At 42.3% G+C, this 22,785-nt stretch overlaps 1 pseudogene; it reads right to left on the bottom strand.

Annotated features, from left to right (window-relative positions):
• Positions 1 to 2,758: 2,758 nt before the first annotated feature.
• On the bottom strand, positions 2,759 to 5,674 carry LOC115115209 (gap junction alpha-8 protein-like; annotated as a pseudogene).
• Positions 5,675 to 22,785: the final 17,111 nt, after the last annotated feature.

The raw sequence follows: 22,785 nt of genomic DNA, 5'->3' as shown, positions 1-22,785 counted from the left end.
TTTTAAATTTACACACAATACCCCATAATGGCAAAGTGAAACGTTTTTTGTAATTTTTGCAAATGTATAAAAAAAAAATTAAAAATGAAATATGTTATTTACATAAAGATAAACCCTTTGCTATGCAACTCGAACTTGAGCTCAGGTGCATCCTGCTTCCTTTGATCGTCATTTATGTTTCTTCAATTTGATTGGAGTCCAGCTGTGGTAAAATAAATAGATTGGACATGATTTGGCAAGGCTCACACCTATCTATATAAAGGTCCCACATTTGACAGTGCACGTCCGGGACCTTAACATATAATTGTATGTGTGGGGTACAGAGATGGGTTAGTCATTAAAAAATCATGCTAAGCACTGTTATTGATCATGGAATGAGTCCATGCAACTTTTTATGTGATTTGTTAAACATGTTTTTTTACTCCTGAACTCCTTGCTTGCCATAACAAAAGGGTTGAATACATACTGACTCAAGACATTTCAGCTTTTCATTTTGTTATTAATTTAACATTTTTTCATAAAACCAAGTTTGACCTTGACATTATGGGGTATTGTGTGTAGATCAGTGACACAAAATCCAAATGTTATCCATTTTAAATTCAGGCTGTAACAAAATGTATAAAAAGTAAAGGGGTGTGAATACTTTCTGGAGGCACTGTAGGTACAGTAGTGACTTTTCCTCTGTTCCATTTGAGTTTTTATGAAGAGTTTTGTCAGTATTTTAGTACACTATTGACACTTAAAATGTATATTCAACATGTGACCGGGTATGACTTTGGTCTCTACAGATCAGGCACTTTTGATGTATTCATCAATCTCGTCAACTAATGTATTAAAGTAAGCTGATAAGCAGTATATAAACACTCAGCAGGGATTATTGTTTAGTATTTAGTGAAGCTGTTTCTAACGAAAATGACTGAGTCACTATCTTTACCAACAGAGGGCAGTAGATACTCACTAATACTTGATACAAGTTTAACCATGTACATTTAGAATACTCTGGATAGTAATGTACTGTGGCAATAGGCTGCAAAGCATCAGATGTCAACATAGTGTGTGTGTGTGTGTGTGTGTGTGTGTGTGTGTGTGTGTGCGTGCGTGCGTGAAGTTTGTATAGATACGATGACACAATACTTCTTGACCACGTGTGACCTTTTATTGCCTTGGTTCACTTTCGAAAAGATGATACTGCCACACAACTAGGAGCATAAGGACTACAGGTTAGTAAAAACACAACTAGGAGCATAAGGACTACAAGTTAGTAAAAACACAACTAGGAGCATAAGGACTACAAGTTAGTAAAAACACAACTAGGAGCATAAGGACTACAAGTTAGTAAAAACACAACTAGGAGCATAAGGACTACGAGTTAGTAAAAACACAACTAGGAGCATAAGGACTACAAGTTAGTAAAAACACAACTAGGAGCATAAGGACTACAAGTTAGTAAAAACACAACTAGGAGCATAAGGACTACGAGTTAGTAAAAACACAACTAGGAGCATAAGGACTACAAGTTAGTAAAAACACAACTAGGAGCATAAGGACTACAAGTTAGTAAAAACACAACTAGGAGCATAAGGACTACAAGTTAGTAAAAAGGGTTATATTCTTTCCAAAGATTAATCAAAAGTTTTTTAGAACAATAAAGCAAGGTTAACTGTTTTAAATCAAAAACGAACCTGCCCCAGTTTTGGAATATATTTTACAGTGTTGAAATGTGCTAAACTATTCTGCAATTGTGAAATGCCTGTGGTCTCATTCACAAGGTTGTCACAGCTTTGGCTTATGGGAGGCAAAGGAGTGTCTGGGGATCACAAAGTGGTCAAAGCTGCCTTTCTGTCAGAGTTTGTCTAGAGCCATTTGATCATACCCCCAAAACCAACACAGGAAGTGTGTTACGTTTGCATGCACGTGTGTGTGTATGCATGTGTGTGAGTGTGTGTCTCTGTGTGTGGCTTTTCTGCGCCATTTTAAAATCTGTGTCACTGTATAAACACACTGCTGCACAGAACAACCCCAATGCTTTGCTTTAAGGCACAGCACTGACTGAGAAGCAAGTACAACTTGTTTGCAGACATACTCTACACCCCCCCAAATGAAGGGTGATGTTGCATACAGTACACAAAGGATTATTTGAATGCTAAAGAAAAATATCTCAAACATGACATTAAAAACATGACCTTCACAGTTTTCCCAGAGCTATGTAAGCACTTTAACCTTTACAAAGACATTTGAGAATGTACATTACAGATAAAGCACTGAAAAATTATACCCTAGAAAGCAACATAGCCAAGCAATTTAAATAAAGCAGAGAGCGCAAGAGAGAAAAATAGATAGATATTTGGTTGTACTTTAAAGAATCCCTTTCATAGGGCATTGTTTTTGTTACATTTTTTTAAGTACTTGTAAGATAAACTTCTGCTCTTGTACAACTTAATAATGCTAAAAATAGAACATCTCTGGGACAGAGAGAAGACAGGGCAAAAGGATCTGAAATGCTAGTCTTTGGTAATTATGGAAATAATGCTCAGGTTTTGAAAGGCACTTAATTTCCCCTACTGAAACAGTGACTGTCGCAGAGTTAGCAGAGTTAAGCAGAGTTATGGAAGTTTTTTCTAGTGTTAAAATAAATAACTGGTAGTTTCTCTATTGGATAAATGAACGATATGTCATCATAGTAATAATAATTTAGCTATAGATTATATCAGAATTTAAACTAAGTGTTCTCAACATAATGTTTGCTATTAGACATCAGATACAATTATACTTTATGTACAATAAGATTCTCCTTTTATATATATTTTTTAGAAAATGTTGTAAACATTGCCCTAACTACTTCATATTTCTACAAGGGAAAGGCCCATCAAGGGCAAATCAAATCAAGTAAAATGATTTTCCCCCACAACAATGTCAAAGATGCTTGTTTTTATATATGAGTGGTTTCTTTTATTGTCTGTGGCTCAACAATACTTTGTGCTGATCGTGCGTGATCTTTATCGCCCTGACGCAGGTTTGTACAGCGCGAAAAGAGAGGATTTGGCCTGAGGTTGTTACTATGGTCCAGTCTGTGATCGGGCAAAACCAGCACTCCTCTCTTTTCACAGACAGACAACATTTTCACAGTGCCCACTTATTATACAGGCAACGAAAGATATAAGCAATCCAAAAGATCAGATGTAGAATCACATTGAAAAGAGACCATTAACATCTGGTTCTTTTTTGGTTTGTTTTTCTCTACTACTCTACTTTTTGGCTGTACTACTCTGTATGTAGACATGAAAAGGACAGATATGCTCTTGTACTTGCCAATCTACCTTCAATTGAAAGAAGAGTAAATCGATGCGTAGTTGAGGTGATATGAGGCCTTGCACAGTTCTATATCCTCTAAGAAATGTGTGCAAAAATAACTATTTTCAATCCAAAAATGGACTATCAACTTGGTGTTAAAGAGTCATACGTTTTCTGTGCAACGGACTTGGTGTGCAACAGCCCTTCCACCTGCAACATATTTGCAGCTACATATGAAAGTGATTGCCTGCCTACAGTAATTTTACTGCTTTGCAGACACACAAGAATATATGATCAATCTCTTCCCTCTACCCATTCAACCCCCCAGAATATGTAAACATTAGTAATCTTTCACTGGTTATTGTTGAAAGTCTTTCAATAGAAAAAGGTCGACAGCATGGATTTTCATCAAGTAAAAAATATTTTCCCCTCTTTGCATGTTTGTCCTTTCTACATTTGGTTTCATCTAACATGCTTAATAAAATAAATATATCCCTCCTCTCTTAAAACACAACCTTTTAAAATATTCACTTATCTCACAAATAAGCACAGATCTTTTTGTTGCCTTATTGAGTGATGTTACCCACATCCTAATGGTAATAAGTGTTTGTTGTCTTGAGCTAGATGTGTGTGTTCTCCTGTGTTCAGTGTTTGTGTGCGTGCAAGTTTGTGTGTGTTCTCTCACAGGTTCATACGGTGAGATCGTCTGACCTGGCCCTGCTGCTGGCTTTGCTCAATCTGCTCAGTGGTCTTGTGTCCTCTATCGTATCCATCACCTCCATCCCCACCTTGGTTGAAGGTCCCTCGTCCCCGTCCACCACTTCCTCCTCCACCACCTCCCCCACCTTCTCAACAACTTCCTCCACTACATCCTCCTCCTCCTCCTCACACTCCTCTGCCTCTTTCTTCCTTTCCACCCCCCATCTACCACATCCTCTACCACTCCATCCACCACATCCTCCACCACCCCATCCACCACATCCTCTTCCGCCACTCCATCCACCACATCCTCTTCCGTCACTCCATCCACCACATCCTCCACCACCCCATCCACCACATCCTCCTCCACCACCTCCTCCTCTTCATCCTCCACCTCCTCCTCCTGCTGCTGCTGCTCCTCCTCCTCTTGGTGTAGTGGTAGTGTGTCCTCCCCTATCTCTGTGGTCTGGGCGTAGGAAGGCAAGGTCCCATCGTACACCTTTGAAATGTCCTCCATGTGCCCCAGTTCCTCCGCTTTCTCCTCCTTGCACTGAAAGGGCGGGGCCAGAGGGATTAGCCTCCCTGCCTCCATGCATGCCTCCGCCAGGGGGTAGTGGTGGGTCTCCTCCTCCAGCAGCCTGTAGCCTTTTGCCCTCTGGAAGGAAGGCACGGCCAGGGGGGGCAGGCTCTTGAGGACCCCCCCTGGAGGGGGCAGGGAGCTTGGGCCCTCACCCTGGGCTGGCCCCGGGGCTGGCTTGCAGAAGACAAAGCGTATCTTCTTCAGGCTCAGGTGACTAATCTCCACGAAGTTGAGGAAGAGGGAGACGCAGGCCACGGCCAGCATGAATATGATGAAGACAGTCTTCTCTGTGGGGCGCGAGACGAAGCAGTCCACGGTGTTGGGGCAGGGCCAGCGGCTGCACTTGTACAGCGGCAGGATGCGGAAGCCGTACAGGAAGTACTGGCCCACCACGAAGCCCACCTCAAACAGCGTCTTGAAGATTATGTGGCAGATGTATGTCCTCAGCAGGGTGCCTTCCAGCCTGAACTTCTTGCTGCCCTTGGTGCTGGTCTCCTTGGTGGTGCGCACACTGCCCTGGTCGGGTGCTAGAGGCAGCCGTTCCTCACTCAGCGCCTGCTGGCAACTCAGCTCAACCTCCTCACGCTCTTTGCGTTTCTCCTCCATGTGGACGTGGTGCACGGCATGGCCCACGTAGACCAGAGATGGCGTGGACACGAAGATGATCTGCAAAACCCACAGGCGAATGTGGGAGATGGGGAAGGCCTCGTCGTAACACACATTCTCACAACCGGGCTGCTGCGTGTTACAGACGTAGTCCGACTGCTCGTCACCCCACACAAACTCTGCCGCCGTACCCAGGATGAGGATGCGGAAGATGAAGAGGACCGTGAGCCACACCCGGCCGATCACTGTTGAGTGCTCATTCACTTCCTCTAAAATATTACCCAGAAAGCTCCAGTCCCCCATGATAGGTCCGTAGCGCTGTAGATAATGAATGGATGGATGCAGGGGGACAGGGAGGGTGGAGGAAACAGAGAGCGCGAGAGAGAGAGAGAGACAGAGAGAGACAGAGAGAGACAGAGAGAGAGAGAGAGATGCAGGGGGACAGGGAAGGTGGAGGAAACAGAGAGAGAGAGATGCAGGGAGGACAAGGAGTGTGGAGGAAACTGAGAAAGAGAGATGCAGGGGGGACAGGGAGGGTGGAGGAAACAGAGAGAGAGAAAGAGAGAGAGAGTGAGAGAGTGAGAGAGAGAGAGAGAGAGAGAGAGAGAGAGAGAGAGAGAGAGAGAAAGACAGAGAGAGAGAGAGAGAGAGAGAGAGAGAGAGAGAGAGAGAGAGACAGAGAAAAGTGTTAAAAACAGATGGGTGGAAAGAAGTGAAACTTCCAGAAAGTCCTGCCCCTCACCACACAGTTATCACAATGTTTTAATTTCAGCTGAAAATATGTTGCATGTCTAAATCGAAATAATGCCAACAGAACAGCCAGCCATCATGGTAAAGTCAATTTACAGTCCATACACAAGGTCTGTACAGTACACAAGGTACACAGCTTAAAAATGAACCCTCCTTTTAGAACTTTTGTATTCTGCATGTTCCCCCTTATTATCCATAATAATCAAACGCCATAGCACAACAGAAACACAAAGCAAAATGGTCTTGCTGTTGTCTCGCTAAAGCACTGTTCCACTAGCCACTAAATGCTACCTAATCAACCATCCATGAAAACTAGCAATAACACACCCATAACCCAAATGTTGACATCTGTAAGGTATGATAGTTCAACTTTATCAAATGGGCAACTTGCCACAGCTGCGGCTCCAGTGAACTTGTAGTGTCCTGTCCTGTCCTGTTCTCTTGGTACCCGGGGAAAAGTGAACTTTATTCTGCCCTCTTTCCCACCTAAAGCCCTGTCCTTGTCGCTCCACTGAGCAGATGAGAATGAATCAACTCTGATGGTTGGTTTTTAGTTTGCTGCAATATTGAAGCTTGGAGCCAGACGGCCTTTATTCACCGGGTGAGGCGTGGTGACGCAGGAGACAATAGGATCAACAGACCCAGAGAGGGGCTGTATGGGAGCCGGCCTGAGGCTCCCAAAGTGACATGGACGCCGCAGAGCCAGGGCACAGGGCACAGGGTACAGGACACATCCCCTCTGCACCCTGCCTCACTGCAGCCCTCCACACACAGAGAGAGAGTTAGAGAGAGAGACAAAACAGCCACAGCAGCTGACCTACCACTGGCCACTGTCCTACTATCAACCTGCAGAGACAGAGTCAAGCTTTAACTCTGTGAGAAGTGCAGGGAGGGGGCAGAATGTCCTCATGGACCTACGCTGGGTTTTTGGTTGATGTCTTTTCATCAATGGTCATATGGTTCTAATTTACAGCAGAGTGGGGATGTATTGTCATTGTTGCTCTGTTCATTGCACAACCTGAGTGGTAACCTAGTGTTATAGTCTAGTGTGGAGCAAAAGTATTTTCTCTAGGCATACTTTTTGCAAATAACTTAAATTAGGACCATTTATATTCTTATACAATTGACAGTATATTATATATGGCATGCATTGGATTGACTTTGGAATAGTAAACTTAATCTCTTCAGAAAAATCTAGTTAATAATGAATTTAGTGGTCATTAAAAAAGTGTATTTACAGGTATGCTCACATTTTAGAAGGACCCAACTCAGGAAGCAGAGTGACAACTCAGTGTGACATCGTAGTAGACAGGAAGGCTGTAGATGGTAAGTACGAAAACAATACTGTAATGAGGGTTCACAGTTTTCGTCTACATTACTTTGGTACATGTGTGACTGTTTATGAGCTGAATAAGAATCATGTCATGTGTATGTTCTACACATACCATAGCTCTAGTCAGTGTCATAGGTTGCAATTATCTGTCTGGAACGTGAAGAATTTCAACTATTGAGTGAAAGGGTGTGTAGACAGGACTCATCTTTCCAGGAATAGGTAACACAAATGTCAACCCTTTATGGCTTGGTTTTATCTTTCGATCTACAGTTTAACTTGTCTTGCAGATGATATAATGTCTACAACATCATGACATCATATGCTATTTTAATTTTTTTATGTATGAGTGCTGTAACATATTTGCAACATATTTGTCAAATTAAATGACATTCTTTCATGGAATGCTTTTAAGTTCAAAACATAAAAAGGATATGCATTCTCCACAACATTCTCTTACAGTGTATTTATCTCAACCCAGTACCTGGCACAGGAAGATAAATACAATTACAATACAATACATAAACAATTGCCTTGAGCTTCAAACAGTCTATCTCAACAAAAAAAACACTCATTCATAACAAAGCAACTTTTCTCACACTGCGTGTTTCTGTGACTCTGTTGTTGACATGATTCAGGAGCTCAGCTATAGAGCAGGTGACAAGAACAGGAAGGCAGTAAGAGAGGCCAGAGCGTCATTCTGAAGGTGATACAGCGGGTCTCAATGGAATGTTTATCACCTGTCACACACACGCAGGCACAAACACACACACACACACACACACACACACACACACACACATACATGCACACACACACACATGCACACACACACACACACACACAAACACACACACACACATGCACACACACACACACACAAACAAACACACACACACACACACACATACATACAAACAGACACACACACACACAGGCACAAACACACACACACACACACACACACATACAAACAGACACACACACACACACACAAACAGACACACACACACAAACACAGTCACAAACACACACACACATGCACACACACACACACATACACACACAAACAGACACACACACACACACACACACACACAAACAGACACACACACATACAAACATGCACACACACAGACACACACATGCAACCAAACACACACACATACACACACATTCACATGCTCACAGACTGGTATACACTAAAATATTAGATTGTCAGTGGCTAATAGAGAGATATATTAGTGACTCTTCAGTGGCTAATAGAGAGATATATTAATGACTAGTCAGTGGCTAATAGAGAGATATATTAATGACTTGTCAGTGGCTAATAGAGAGATATATTAGTGACTTGTCAGTGGCTAATTTAATGATATATTAGTGACTTGTCAGTGGCTAATAGAGAAATATATTAGTGACTTGTCAGTGGCTAATAGAGAGATATATTAGTGACTAGTCAGTGGCTAATAGAGAGATATATTAATGACTAGTCAGTGGCTAATAGAGAGATATATTAATGACTAGTCAGTGGCTAATAGAGAGATATATTAGTGACTTGTCAGTGGCTAATTTAATGATATATTAGTGACTTGTCAGTGGCTAATAGAGAAATATATTAGTGACTTGTCAGTGGCTAATAGAGAGATATATTAGTGACTAGTCAGTGGCTAATAGAGAGATATATTAATGACTAGTCAGTGGCTAATAGAGAGATATATTAATGACTAGTCAGTGGCTAATAGAGAGATATATTAATGACTTGTCAGTGGCTAATTTAATGATATATTAGTGACTTGTCAGTGGCTAATAGAGAAATATATTAGTGAATTGTCAGTGGCTAATAGAGAGATATATTAGTGACTAGTCAGTGGCTAATAGAGAGATATATTAATGACTAGTCAGTGGCTAATAGAGAGATATATTAATGACTTGTCAGTGGCTAATTTTAATGATATATTAGTGACTTGTCAGTGGCTAATAGAGAGATATATTAGTGACTTGTCAGTGGCTAATAGAGAGATATATTAGTGACTAGTCAGTGGCTAACAGAGAGAGATATTAGTGACTTGTCAGTGGCTAATAGAGAGATATATTAGTGGCGTGTCAGTGGCTAATAGAGATATATATTAATGACTTGTCAGTGGCTAATAGAGAGAGATATTAGTGACTTGTCAGTGGCTAATAGAGAGATATATTAGTGGCGTGTCAGTGGCTAACAGAGAGATATATTAGTGACTTGTCAGTGGCTAATAGAGAGATATATTAGTGACTTGTCAGTGGCTAATAGAGAGATATATTAGTGGCGTGTCAGTGGCTAATAGAGAGATATATTAGTGACTTGTCAGTGGCTAATAGAGAGATATATTAGTGGCGTGTCAGTGGCTAATAGAGAGATATATTAGTGACTTGTCAGTGGCTAATAGAGAGAGATATTAGTGGCGTGTCAGTGGCTAATAGAGAGATATATTAGTGACTTGTCAGTGGCTAATAGAGAGATGTATTAGTGACTTGTCAGTGGCTAATAGAGAGATATATTAATGACTTGTCAGTGGCTAATAGAGAGAGATATTAGTGACTTGTCAGTGGCTAATAGAGAGATATATTAGTGACTTGTCAGTGGCTAATAGAGAGATATATTAGTGGCGTGTCAGTGGCTAATAGAGAGATATATTAGTGACTTGTCAGTGGCTAATAGAGAGATATATTAGTGACTTGTCAGTGGCTAATAGAGAGATATATTAGTGGCGTGTCAGTGGCTAATAGAGAGAGATATTAATGACTTGTCAGTGGCTAATAGAGAGATATATTAATGACTTGTCAGTGGCTAATAGAGAGAGATATTAGTGACTTGTCAGTGGCTAATAGAGAGAGATATTAGTGACTTGTCAGTGGCTAATAGAGAGATATATTAGTGACTTGTCAGTGGCTAATAGAGAGATATATTAGTGACTAGTCAGTGGCTAATAGAGAGATATATTAATGACTAGTCAGTGGCTAATAGAGAGATATATTAATGACTTGTCAGTGGCTAATTTAATGATATATTAGTGACTTGTCAGTGGCTAATTTAATGATATATTAGTGACTTGTCAGTGGCTAATAGAGAGATATATTAGTGACTTGTCAGTGGCTAATAGAGAGATATATTAGTGACTAGTCAGTGGCTAACAGAGAGAGATATTAGTGACTTGTCAGTGGCTAATAGAGAGATATATTAGTGACTAGTCAGTGGCTAATAGAGAGATATATTAGTGACTAGTCAGTGGCTAACAGAGAGAGATATTAGTGACTTGTCAGTGGCTAATAGAGAGATATATTAATGACTTGTCAGTGGCTAATAGAGAGATATATTAGTGACTTGTCAGTGGCTAATAGAGAGAGATATTAGTGACTTGTCAGTGGCTAATAGAGAGATATATTAGTGACTTGTCAGTGGCTAATAGAGAGATATATTAGTGACTAGTCAGTGGCTAATAGAGAGATATATTAGTGACTTGTCAGTGGCTAATAGAGAGATATATTAATGACTAGTCAGTGGCTAATAGAGAGATATATTAGTGACTTGTCAGTGGCTAATAGAGAGATATATTAATGACTAGTCAGTGGCTAATAGAGAGATATATTAGTGACTTGTCAGTGGCTAATAGAGAGATATATTAGTGACTTGTCAGTGGCTAATAGAGAGATATATTAATGACTTGTCAGTGGCTAATTTAATGATATATTAGTTACTTGTCAGTGGCTAATTTAATGATATATTAGTGACTTGTCAGTGGCTAATAGAGAGATATATTAGTGACTTGTCAGTGGCTAATAGAGAGATATATTAGTGACTAGTCAGTGGCTAACAGAGAGAGATATTAGTGACTTGTCAGTGGCTAATAGAGAGATATATTAATGACTTGTCAGTGGCTAATAGAGAGATATATTAGTGACTTGTCAGTGGCTAATAGAGAGAGATATTAGTGACTTGTCAGTGGCTAATAGAGAGATATATTAGTGACTTGTCAGTGGCTAATAGAGAGATATATTAGTGACTAGTCAGTGGCTAATAGAGAGATATATTAGTGACTTGTCAGTGGCTAATAGAGAGATATATTAATGACTAGTCAGTGGCTAATAGAGAGATATATTAGTGACTTGTCAGTGGCTAATAGAGAGATATATTAATGACTAGTCAGTGGCTAATAGAGAGATATATTAGTGGCGTGTCAGTGGCTAATAGAGAGATATATTAGTGACTTGTCAGTGGCTAATAGAGAGATATATTAGTGACTTGTCAGTGGCTAATAGAGATATATATTAATGACTAGTCAGTGGCTAATAGAGAGATATATTAGTGACTTGTCAGTGTCTAATAGAGAGATATATTAGTGACTTGTCAGTGGCTAATAGAGAGATATATTAGTGACTTGTCAGTGGCTAATAGAGAGTTTTATTAGTGACTTGTCAGTGGCTAATAGAGAGATATATTAGTGACTTGTCAGTGGCTAATAGAGAGATATATTAGTCACTTGTCAGTGTCTAATAGAGAGATATATTAGTGCCATAAACATGAGTATTTCAGTGGAGTCACTTTTTATGATCACAAATAAGTGACTGCATATTTTAATTTTGAACTTAGATCAATTCTACACCGTGAGTGTCCTCCAACTTGGAAACCACAATCCTACTTCGCACAGCGCCAAGACTTGAGACAGCAGATACAGTACATACAAACCACACTCAGAAGTGGGAGAGGTTTATTTGAAGAAAATAAGTGTTTGTCTGTTATCTAAACTGTTGAAATATTTTGATCCAGAGGGAGCCGTTGATGCATCGATTCAAAGGAAGGGAAAAGTGGTTATGTCGCAGTCAATGGGCAATGTTTCATGCAACCTAGACAGAACATTTATTTAAATGTAAATAAATGTATTTCCTCTGCACAATCTCATTCTCATGACCCAGAGTCGCTCCATGTAGTCAACAAGAGAGTTACTGTATATTACTGTACATTTAGGGTCAAGTTTTTCCATTGTAGTTTAACCCCATACAATATTACAAGCTAAACAAAGATTTTCCTGCAACCACACACTTGTAAGGAAAGATAGAATTGACACATTTGAGGAATAATTAGATAACAACAATAGTTTATTGGGCCTTAAACGGATTGTCCTCCTCAGTACCGTTAAAGTTAAAGCCCTAGTAAATAGTGGAGACAAGCCACAACACCTTTCTACACCACTACATCTCCTGTCTCGTTTTACTAAGCCATCCACTGGGATTTCCTCCAACCAGTAAATGATTATGCCCTGTGTGTGACATCACTGGTTTGTGGACTGGACCCCACAACCTGGGTCTTCTGTCTCTGGGGTGTCAATGACTTAGGTATTTGGTCTCAAAGTCTGTATAGCTAGAGCAAACTGCCTGGAACAGCAGTACAGCAATAACCAGAATGGTTTTGACCCAAGACTAATGGCTATTTCCGGACAAAACCAAGAAAAATAATGAATCCTGGTCTTCCTTTATCACGTAGTGTTATTACTTATCAAATTATTACATCCACTTGGTACTGGTCCTGCCTGTATATAGTCATGTTATTGTTATTCGTTATTCACTGTGTATTAATTCCTTGTTTCACTATTTTAAAAATAAATGATTTAACTGTGTATTGTTGGAAAAGGACTCGTAGGTAAGCTTTTCACTGTTAGTCTACACTTGTTGTTTACCAAGCATGTGACAAAGCATGTGACAAATAATATTTGATTTGATTTGATTCTTTGTCTATGTTACTGATGAGACTTCCAGAACATCAGGTGTCAAGTTAGTGGATATTTTAGGAAATAGTTTTCTGTGCTTCCAGAATTAGGAGGCTAGTCGTGATGTGCCTGCCACTCATCCTCAGATGGGATTATCATTGAAAAAACCCAAGCAAAAGGTTATGATGCACATTTCCTCTCCACCAACCCCAGGAGAACAACACCCTAAAGGAGATCACTGCAGACCACCAACCCCAGGAGAACAACCCACTAAAGGAGATCACTGCAGACCAGCAACCCCAGGAGAACAACCCACTAAAGGAGATCACTGCAGACCAGCAACCCCAGGAGAACAACACCCTAAATGAGATCACTGCAGACCAGCAACCTCAGGAGAACAACCCACTAAAGGAGATCACTGCAGACCACCAACCCCAGGAGAACAACACCCTAAATGAGATCACTGCAGACCAGCAACCTCAGGAGAACAACCCACTAAAGGAGATCACTGCAGACCAGCAACCTCAGGAGAACAACCCACTAAAGGAGATCACTGCAGACCAGCAACCTCAGGAGAACAACCCACTAAAGGAGATCACTGCAGACCACCAACCCCAGGAGAACAACCCACTAAAGGAGATCACTGCAGACCAGCAACCTCAGGAGAACAACCCACTAAAGGAGATCACTGCAGACCACCAACCCCAGGAGAACAACCCACTAAAGGAGATCACTGTAGACCAGCAACCTCAGGAGAACAACCCACTAAAGGAGATCACTGCAGACCAGCAACCTCAGGAGAACAACCCACTAAAGGAGATCACTGCAGACCACCAACCCCAGGAGAACAACCCACTAAAGGAGATCACTGCAGACCAGCAACCTCAGGAGAACAACCCACTAAAGGAGATCACTGCAGACCAGCAACCCCAGGAGAACAACCCACTAAAGGAGATCACTGCAGACCACCAACCCCAGGAGAACAACACCCTAAATGAGATCACTGCAGACCAGCAACCCCAGGAGAACAACCCACTAAAGGAGATCACTGCAGACCACCAACCCCAGGAGAACAACCCACTAAAGGAGATCACTGCAGACCAGCAACCCCAGGAGAACAACCCACTAAAGGAGATCACTGCAGACCACCAACCCCAGGAGAACAACCCACTAAAGGAGATCACTGCAGACCACCAACCCCAGGAGAACAACCCACTAAAGGAGATCACTGCAGACCACCAACCCCAGGAGAACAACATCCTAAAGGAGATCACTGCAGACCACCAACCCCAGGAGAACAACCCACTAAAGGAGATCACTGCAGACCAGCAACCCCAGGAGAACAACCCACTAAAGGAGATCACTGCAGACCACCAACCCCAGGAGAACAACATCCTAAAGGAGATCACTGCAGACCACCAACCCCAGGAGAACAACCCACTAAATGAGATCACTGCAGACCAGCAACCCCAGCAGAACAACACCCTAAATGAGATCACTGCAGACCAGCAACCCCAAGAGAACAACACCCTAAATGAGATCACTGCAGACCAGCAACCCCAAGAGAACAACACCCTAAATGAGATCACTGCAGACCAGCAACCCCAAGAGAACAACACCCTAAATGAGATCACTGCAGACCAGCAACCCCAAGAGAACAACACCCTAAATGAGATCACTGCAGAATACACAGGTGTGGGGGAGACCAGGGAGAGTGACCAGAGCAGATGGGCCCATGGTGAGGAAGGGAGTCATGCTGTATACTCAGAGGGCAGGGTAGCTGGGGGACTGGGGCACAGGGGGACTCCCTTTAAAGCGCTGTGTGTTGGTATGGTGGCCGCTGGCATTCTGAGCCCTGCAGTGGGCCCGTGAATGGCGCTCGGATTTCACACAAAGACATGATATCGTGATGGAGGGCACAAACTCTATTGAGCATGTGCGGTGAGGCGTGAGGCAAGATTAGATCCCTGCGGCAGGGCACTAAACGGCCGCTAATCAGAATGCTAACACGCTAACAAACCTATTGTACGGCGATCTGCCAATGCACCACGCACTTCCTGCTTCCAGGTTAGCCTGTTCCAAAAGAGGAAAGGAGAGAGAGAGAGAGAGAGTGAAAATACAGTAAGGATAGTAAATACAGTAAATACAGTAAGTATGATAACCAGAGTAAATATAGTGAGGAGAGTAAACAGAGTAAATACAGTGAATACAGTAAGTATGGTAACCAGAGTAAATGCAGTGAGGAGAGGAGACAGCGTAAATACAGTAAGGATAGTAAATAGAGTAAATGCAGTGAGTATGGTAAACATAGCAAATACAGTGAGTATGGTAAATAAGCAGAGTAAATACAGTAAGGAGACACAACATAAGGGTTCATGTCATTTGTCATCTAATGGTTTTCATTATGTTATGATGACCTTATGTATGATGGCCAAACAATGCCCCCTCCCCTTTTACACACATACCTGTGCACACAAACACATACACACCCCACCCTGACCAGAAAACGACCTCTCGGGTTTCTATGGTTACAGACATTATCTTCCATCATTAGTCATTGACCTTGTTGACAGTTGTGAACTCTGCAGCAATACCATTCAGTAAACTATCTCTCTCAATGACTCCACATACATTTACCCAAAGTTAAGAATCTTAAACAACCAGTTCTATGTATTGAGAACTTATAAGACCAATGAGTTAAATACATGTCATATTAAGGCTGTGCTTACAGCTGCAGCCCATAAGACTGACTGAACATTTCCTTTATTCTCAATGCGATTTACAAACACCGGATTTTAGCCTGACCACTGCTGTAAGTAATACAGTTCATTTACTCAGTTTGTTAGAAATGAAAGATTATATTGGGTTTGCCTTGAGGATGGCATAAATGGGCAGAACATTTCCCAGTAGTCACAACAGTCCTGAATATCCCAAGAGAGATTCATCTCCCTTGAATAACGAACCCATGGCTAAGTCTCAGCCTGTCTACTCCTCCTCCTCCTCGCCACATGAGGCAAAAGGAAGGAATGAAACAAGTCTCATAGAACAAATACAGGATGAGTGTCATGAGAGGGGGATGAAAAAGGAGAGCAAAGAAAGAGAGTGATAGAGATGAGTATAAAAAGAAGACTGAAAGCCCTGGGCTTGATCCTGTGAGCTTGTTGTTGTCCTAAGATAGCCTACTCACACACTTGAATACTTGATTAGGATCCTAATGGAACATTGTGCATGTAACAACCTACACTTTTCATACAGTACATGTCAGGTGAGGTATCAGTTCTTTATAAGAGGTCTACACAAAGCATCCTCTTTTCCATACAGACAAATGTGGAATTTCTACATCTGAACACACACACACCACATGATCATACATAACTGTGTGGTTAGCACACGCAAGTCTCACCTGTAAGAAACATTCATGTGTTGAAAATCCCAAATTGTTTGCATAGTCAACTTACACACAGCTCTGACACACACACTTATCCCACCAGACATGCCACCAGGGGTCTTTTCATAGTCCCCAAATCCAGAACAAATTCAAGAAAACGTACAGTATTATATAGAGCCCTTATTGCATGGAACCATCTCATATTGCTCAAATAAACAGCAAACCTGGTTTCAAAAAACAGATAAAGCAACACCTCTCCCCTCACAACGCCTCTCCCCTATTTGACCTAGATAGTTTGTGTGTCTGCATTGATATGTAGGCTACATGTGCCTTTTAAAAATGTATGTAGTTCTGTCCTTGAGCTGTTCTTGTCTACTGATGTTCTGTATTATGTCATTCTGTATTATGTTTCATGTTTTGTGTGGACCCCAGGTTAGAGTAGCTGCTGCTTTTGCAACAGCTAATGGAGATCCAAATAAAATACTAAATACCAAATACCTGTACATGGAGGTTATTGACAGAGATAGTTCCGCATACATACAGTGCATTCGGAAAGTATTCAGGCCCCTTGACTTTTTCCACATTTTGTTACGTTACAGATTTATTATAAAATTGATTTAAAAAATATATGTCTTATCGATCTACACACATACCCCATAACGACAAAGCAAAAACAGGTTTTTAGAAATGTATCAATACTTTATCAATACTTTGTTGAATCACTTTTGGAAACGATTACAGGCTCGCGTCTTCTTGGGTTATGAAGCAGTGGTGTAAAATACTTAAGTAAAAATAGTTTAAAACACTACTTAAGTATTTTGGGGGGTATCTGTACTTTATTTTACTATTTATATTTTTGGCAAATTTTACTTTTACTTCACTACATTCCGAAAGAAAATAAGGGCGGCTCTGGCGCCTCTGGACAGACGGGCGGCTCTGGCAGCTCCGGACAGACGGGCGGCTCTGGCAGCTCTGGACAGACGGGCGACTCTGGCAGCTCCGGACAGGAGGGAGACTTGATTCTGTGGATGTGATCATCCTGTCTGGGTTGGCGCCCCCCCCTTGGGTTGTGCCGTGGCGGAGATCTTTGTGGGCTATACTCAGCCTTGTCTCAGGATGGTAAGTTGGTGGTTGAAGATATCCCTCTAGTGGTGTGGGGGCTGTGCTTCGGCAAAATGGGTGGGGTTATATCCTTCCTGTTTGGCCCTGTCCGGGGGTGTCCTCGGATGGGGCCACAGTGTCTCCTGACCCCTCCTGTCTCAGCCTCCAGTATTTATGCTGCAGTAGTTTATCTGTCGGGGGGCTAGGGTCAGTTTGTTATATCTGGAGTACTTCTCCTGTCCTATTCGGTGTCATGTGTGAATTTAAGTGTGCTCTCTCTAATTCTCTCTTTCTCTCTTTCTTTCTCTCTCTCGGAGGACCTGAGCCCTAGGACCATGCCTCAGGACTACCTGACATGATGACTCCTTGCTGTCCCCAGTCCACCTGGCTGTGCTGCTGCTCCAGTTTCAACTGTTCTGCCTTATTATTATTGGACCATGCTGGTCATTTATGAACATTTGAACATCTTGGCCATGTTCTGTTATAATCTCGGAATTAATTACTTAAAAATCATACAATGTGATTTTCTGGATTTTTGTTTTAGATTCCGTCTCTCACAGTTGAAGTGAACCTATGATAAAAAATTACAGACCTCTACATGCTTTGTAAGTAGGAAAACCTGAAAAATCGTCAGTGTTTCAAATACTTGCTCTCCCCACTGTAGCTAAGATGTTTGGTGCAATACTTCTCAGATGAAAAAATGTGCATGAAAACTAGTAATAATAATAAAGTGCTTTTCATTTTACAAAGCTCTCCCTCGTCCTCCATTTTGTAAATCCGACCACAACTCTATCCTCCTGATTCCTGCTTACAAGCTCAAATTAAAGCAGGAAGCACCAGTGACTCTATAAAAAAGTCGTCAGATGAAGCAGATGCTAAACTACAGGAGTGCTTTGCTATCACAGACTCGAACATGTTCCGGGATTCTTCCGATGACCTTGAGGAATACACCAACCAGAAGCCATGGATTACAGGCAACATTCGCACTGAGATAAAGGGTAAAGCTGCCGCTTTCAAGGTGTGGGACTCTAACCCGGAAGCTTTCAAGAACTCCTGCTATGCCCTGCAAAGCATCAATACAGGGCTAAGATTGAATCATACCACACCGGCTCCGACGCTCGTCTAATGTGGCAGGGCTTGCAAACTATTACAGACTACAAATGGAAGCACAGCCGCGAGCTGTCCAGTGACACGAGCCTACCAGATGAGCTAAATCACTTCAATGCTAACTTCGAGACAAGCAACACTGAGGCATGCATGAGAGCATCAGCTGTTCCAGGCGACTGTGTGATCACGCTCTCCATAGCCGACATGAGTAAGACCTTTAAACAGGTCAACATACACAAAGCTGCGGGGCCAGATGGATTATCAGGACATGTGCTCCTGGCATGTGCAGACCAACTGGAAGGTATCTTCACTGACATTTTCAACATGTCCCTGATTAAGTCTGTAATACCAACATGTTTCAAGCAGACCACCATAGTTCCTGTGCCGAAAAACACAAAGGCAAACTGCCTAAATGACTACAGACCCGTAGCACTCATGTCTGTAGCCACAAAGTGCTTTGAAAGGTTGGTAATGGCTCATACCAACACCATCATCCCAGAAACCCTATACCCACCTGGACAAAAGGAACACTTACATGAGAATGCTATTTATTGACTACAGCTCAGCGTTCAACACCATAGTACCCTCAAAGCTCATCACTAAGCTACGGATCCAGGGACTAAACACCTCCCTCTGCAATCTGGATCCTGGACTTCCTGACGGGCCGCCCCCAGGTGGTGAGGGTAGGTAGCAACACATCTGCCACGCTGATCCTCAACACTGGAGCTCCCCAGGGGTGCGTGCTCAGTCCCCTCCTGTACTCCCAGTTCACCCACGACTGCATGGCCAGGCACGACTCCAACACCATCATTAAGTTTGCAGACGACACAACAGTGGTAGTAGGCCTGATCACCGACAACAACGAGACAGCCTATAGGGAGGAAGTCAGAGACCTGGCCAGGTGGTGCCAGAATTTCAACCTATCCCTCAACTAAGGAGATGACTAAGGATATGATTGTGGACTACAGGAAAAGGAGGACCGGAGCACGTCCCCATTCTCATCGACAGGGCTGTAGTGGAGCAGGTTGAGAGCTTCAAGTTCCTTGGTGTCCACATCAACAACAAACTAGAATGGTCGAAACACACCAAGACAGTCGTGAAGAGGGCACGACAATGCCTATTCCCCCTCAGGAAACTAAAAAGATTTGGCATGCATCCTGAGATCCTCAAAAGGTTCTACAGCTGCAAAAATCGAGAGCATCCTAACTGGTTGCATCACTGCCTGGTACGGCAACTGCTCGGCCTCTGACCGCAAGGCACTACAGAGGGTGGTGCGTACGGCCCAGTACATCACTGGGGCTAAACTGTCTGCCATCCAGGACCTCTACACCAGGCGGTGTCAGAGGAAGGCCCTAAAAATTGTCAAAGACCCCAGCCACCACAGTTATAGACTGTTCTCTCTACTACTGCATAGCAAGTTTTACCGGAGTGCCAGGTCTAGGACAAAAAGGCTTCTCAACAGTTTTTACCCCAAAGCCATAAGACTCCTGAAGAGGTAATCAAATGGCTACACGGACAATTTGCATTGTGTGCCCCCCCCCAACCCCTCTTTTAATGCTGCTGCTACTCTCTGTTTGTCATATATGCATAGTCACTTTAACTATGCATTCATGTACATACTACCTCAATTGGGCCGACCAACCAGTGCTCCCACACAGTGGCTAACCGGGCTATCTGCATTGTGTGTCCCCCACCACCCTCCAACCGCTCTTTTACGCTACTGCTACTCTCATATTTGCATAGTCACTTTAACCATATCTACATGTCCATACTACTTCAATCAGCCTGACTAACCGGTGTCTGTATGTAGCCTCGCTACTTTTATAGCCCCGCTACTGTATATAGCCTGTCTTTTAACTGTTGTTTTATTTCTTTACCTACCTATTGTTCATCTAATACCTTTTTTTTGCACTATTGGTTAGATCCTGTAAGTAAGCATTTCACTGTAAGGTCTACACCTGTTGTATTCAGCGCACGTGACAAGTAAACTTTGATTTGATTTGAACATAAAAAGTAAGAAACCAAGTAGAATTCTTTTTGACACAAATAGGCAGGGCAATTGACACAAAAAATCCAGCTGCTACAAAGGACAAGGACCTACAGAATGGTCAAGGAAGTTAATGTTTCCATAATTTTCGGACCACTCAACAACTATTGATTTAGAACTACGGAGTAACCGCAAGTCACAAAGAAAACAGAAGCTGCCTCCACTATTCCAGCACCATTTCAACTTCAGAATTTTAACATCATCAAATCACCTATGCTTAGTCTAAATCAGTACCAACTAAAAGATACCAAAAACTATTCAGTCCAATCAACATAAGCTAAAAATTATGTGGCTGTCCATGGTTCTGATTTCTGTTTGTGCATGCATGTGTGCACGTTCGTGCAAGTAGAAAAAACATGTTGACTCACCCTACTTGTAGAGAAACGCCAAATCCATCGTCCTCCTTCCTGTTGACGAAACGTTCTAACACTTTTCTTTTTGTTGTCCTAGGCTACCTGGCTAAAATTCTTGCTCGCTAGCCTAACTTGCTTTCATGGGCAACGTTAGCTAGTTAACATCGGTCTTCTACATCTAGCTACATATTGAACTTCCATCCTTTCAGGCCAGGCCAAGGGCACAATGTGTGAATTAATGGTTGGATCAGAATCGCTGTTATAATCATTGGCCAGTTCAGAGAATTAAGTAAAACCACAAGTCCAAATCCCTATCTCCATCCATGGCTAATTTAGGAAAGGGACAATTTTAGCTAGCTAGCTAGCCGCCGGAGGACAACAACACAACGAGATGCAACAATTCAACTTGTTTCTGTCAATGACAGTATGCTCTCGGTGCGATTTGATAGCAGTGACGCCAAATTCAAACTTGCTTCCCTTGACACTTTAAAAACATTTTTTGCTCCAGGACCATTCACAGTTGAGTTCACTCAGTTTAGCTCAGTGCTGATTTGCTATTATATATATTTTTGAAATCAAGGGATGCCAAATGCTCGCTGGCTGCCCTTGACTTCAATGCTATGGGCAGTCTTTGCTAGGTAAAGCAGCACCTTATCTTAGCTCACTGGTCACCATAGCAGCACCCACCCAAAGCACGCGCTCTAGCATGTATATTTCACTGGTCACCCCCAAAGCCAATTCCTCCTTCGGCCGCCTTTCCTTCCAGTTCTCTGCTGCCAATTTAATTTTTTAATATTTTTATTTCACCTTTATTTAACCAGGTAGGCTAGTTGAGAACAAGTTCTCATTTACAACTGCGACCTGGCCAAGATAAAGCATAGCAGTGTGAACAGACAACAACACATAGTTACACATGAACAAGTCAATAACACAGTAGAAAGAAAAAAAGAGTCTATATACATTGTGTGCAAAATGCATGAGGAGGTAGGCGAATAATTACAATGTTGCAGATTAACACTGGAGATCAGATGGTCAGGTGCAGGTGGAGATACTGGTGTGCAAAAGAGCAGAAAAGTAAATAAATATAAACAGTATGGGGATGAGGTAGGTAAAATTGGGTGGGCTATTTACCGATGGACTATGTACAGCTGCAGCGATCGGTTAGCTGCTCAAATAGCAGATGTTTGAAGTTGGTGAGGGAGATAAGTCTCCAACTTCAGTGATTTTTGCAATTCGTTCCAGTCACAGGCAGCAGAGAACTGGAAGGAAAGGCGGCCAAATGAGGTGTTGGCTTTAGGGATGATCAGTGAGATACACCTGCTGAAGCGCGTGCTACGGGTGGGTGTTGCCATCGTGACCATTGAACTGAGATAAGGCGGAGCTTTACCTAGCATGGACTTGTAGATGACCTGGAGCCAGTGTGTCTGGCGACGAATATGTAGCGAGGGCCAGCCGACTAGAGCATACAGGTCGCAGTGGTGGGTGGTATAAGGTGCTTTAGTAACAAAACGGATTCCAATGACTGGAATGAACTGCAAATATCACCAAAGCTGGAGACATATATATTTCCCTCACTAGCTTTAATCACCAGCTGTCAGAGCAGCTCACAGATCACTGCATCTGTACATAGCCCATCTGTAAATAGCCCATCCAACTACCTCATCCCCATACGGTTATTTATTTGATTTATTTTGCTCCTTTGCAACCCAGTATCTCTACTTGCACACTCATCTTCTGCACGTCTATCATTCCAGTGTTTAATTGCTATATTGTAATTATTTCGCCACTGTGGCCT

Source organism: Oncorhynchus nerka, linkage group LG3, assembly GCF_034236695.1.
Source record: "Oncorhynchus nerka isolate Pitt River linkage group LG3, Oner_Uvic_2.0, whole genome shotgun sequence".
In the NCBI taxonomy this organism is placed as follows: Eukaryota; Metazoa; Chordata; class Actinopteri; order Salmoniformes; family Salmonidae; genus Oncorhynchus; species Oncorhynchus nerka.
The sequence above is the reverse complement of the archived record's forward strand: the minus strand, read 5'-3'. Positions and strand labels throughout refer to the sequence as shown.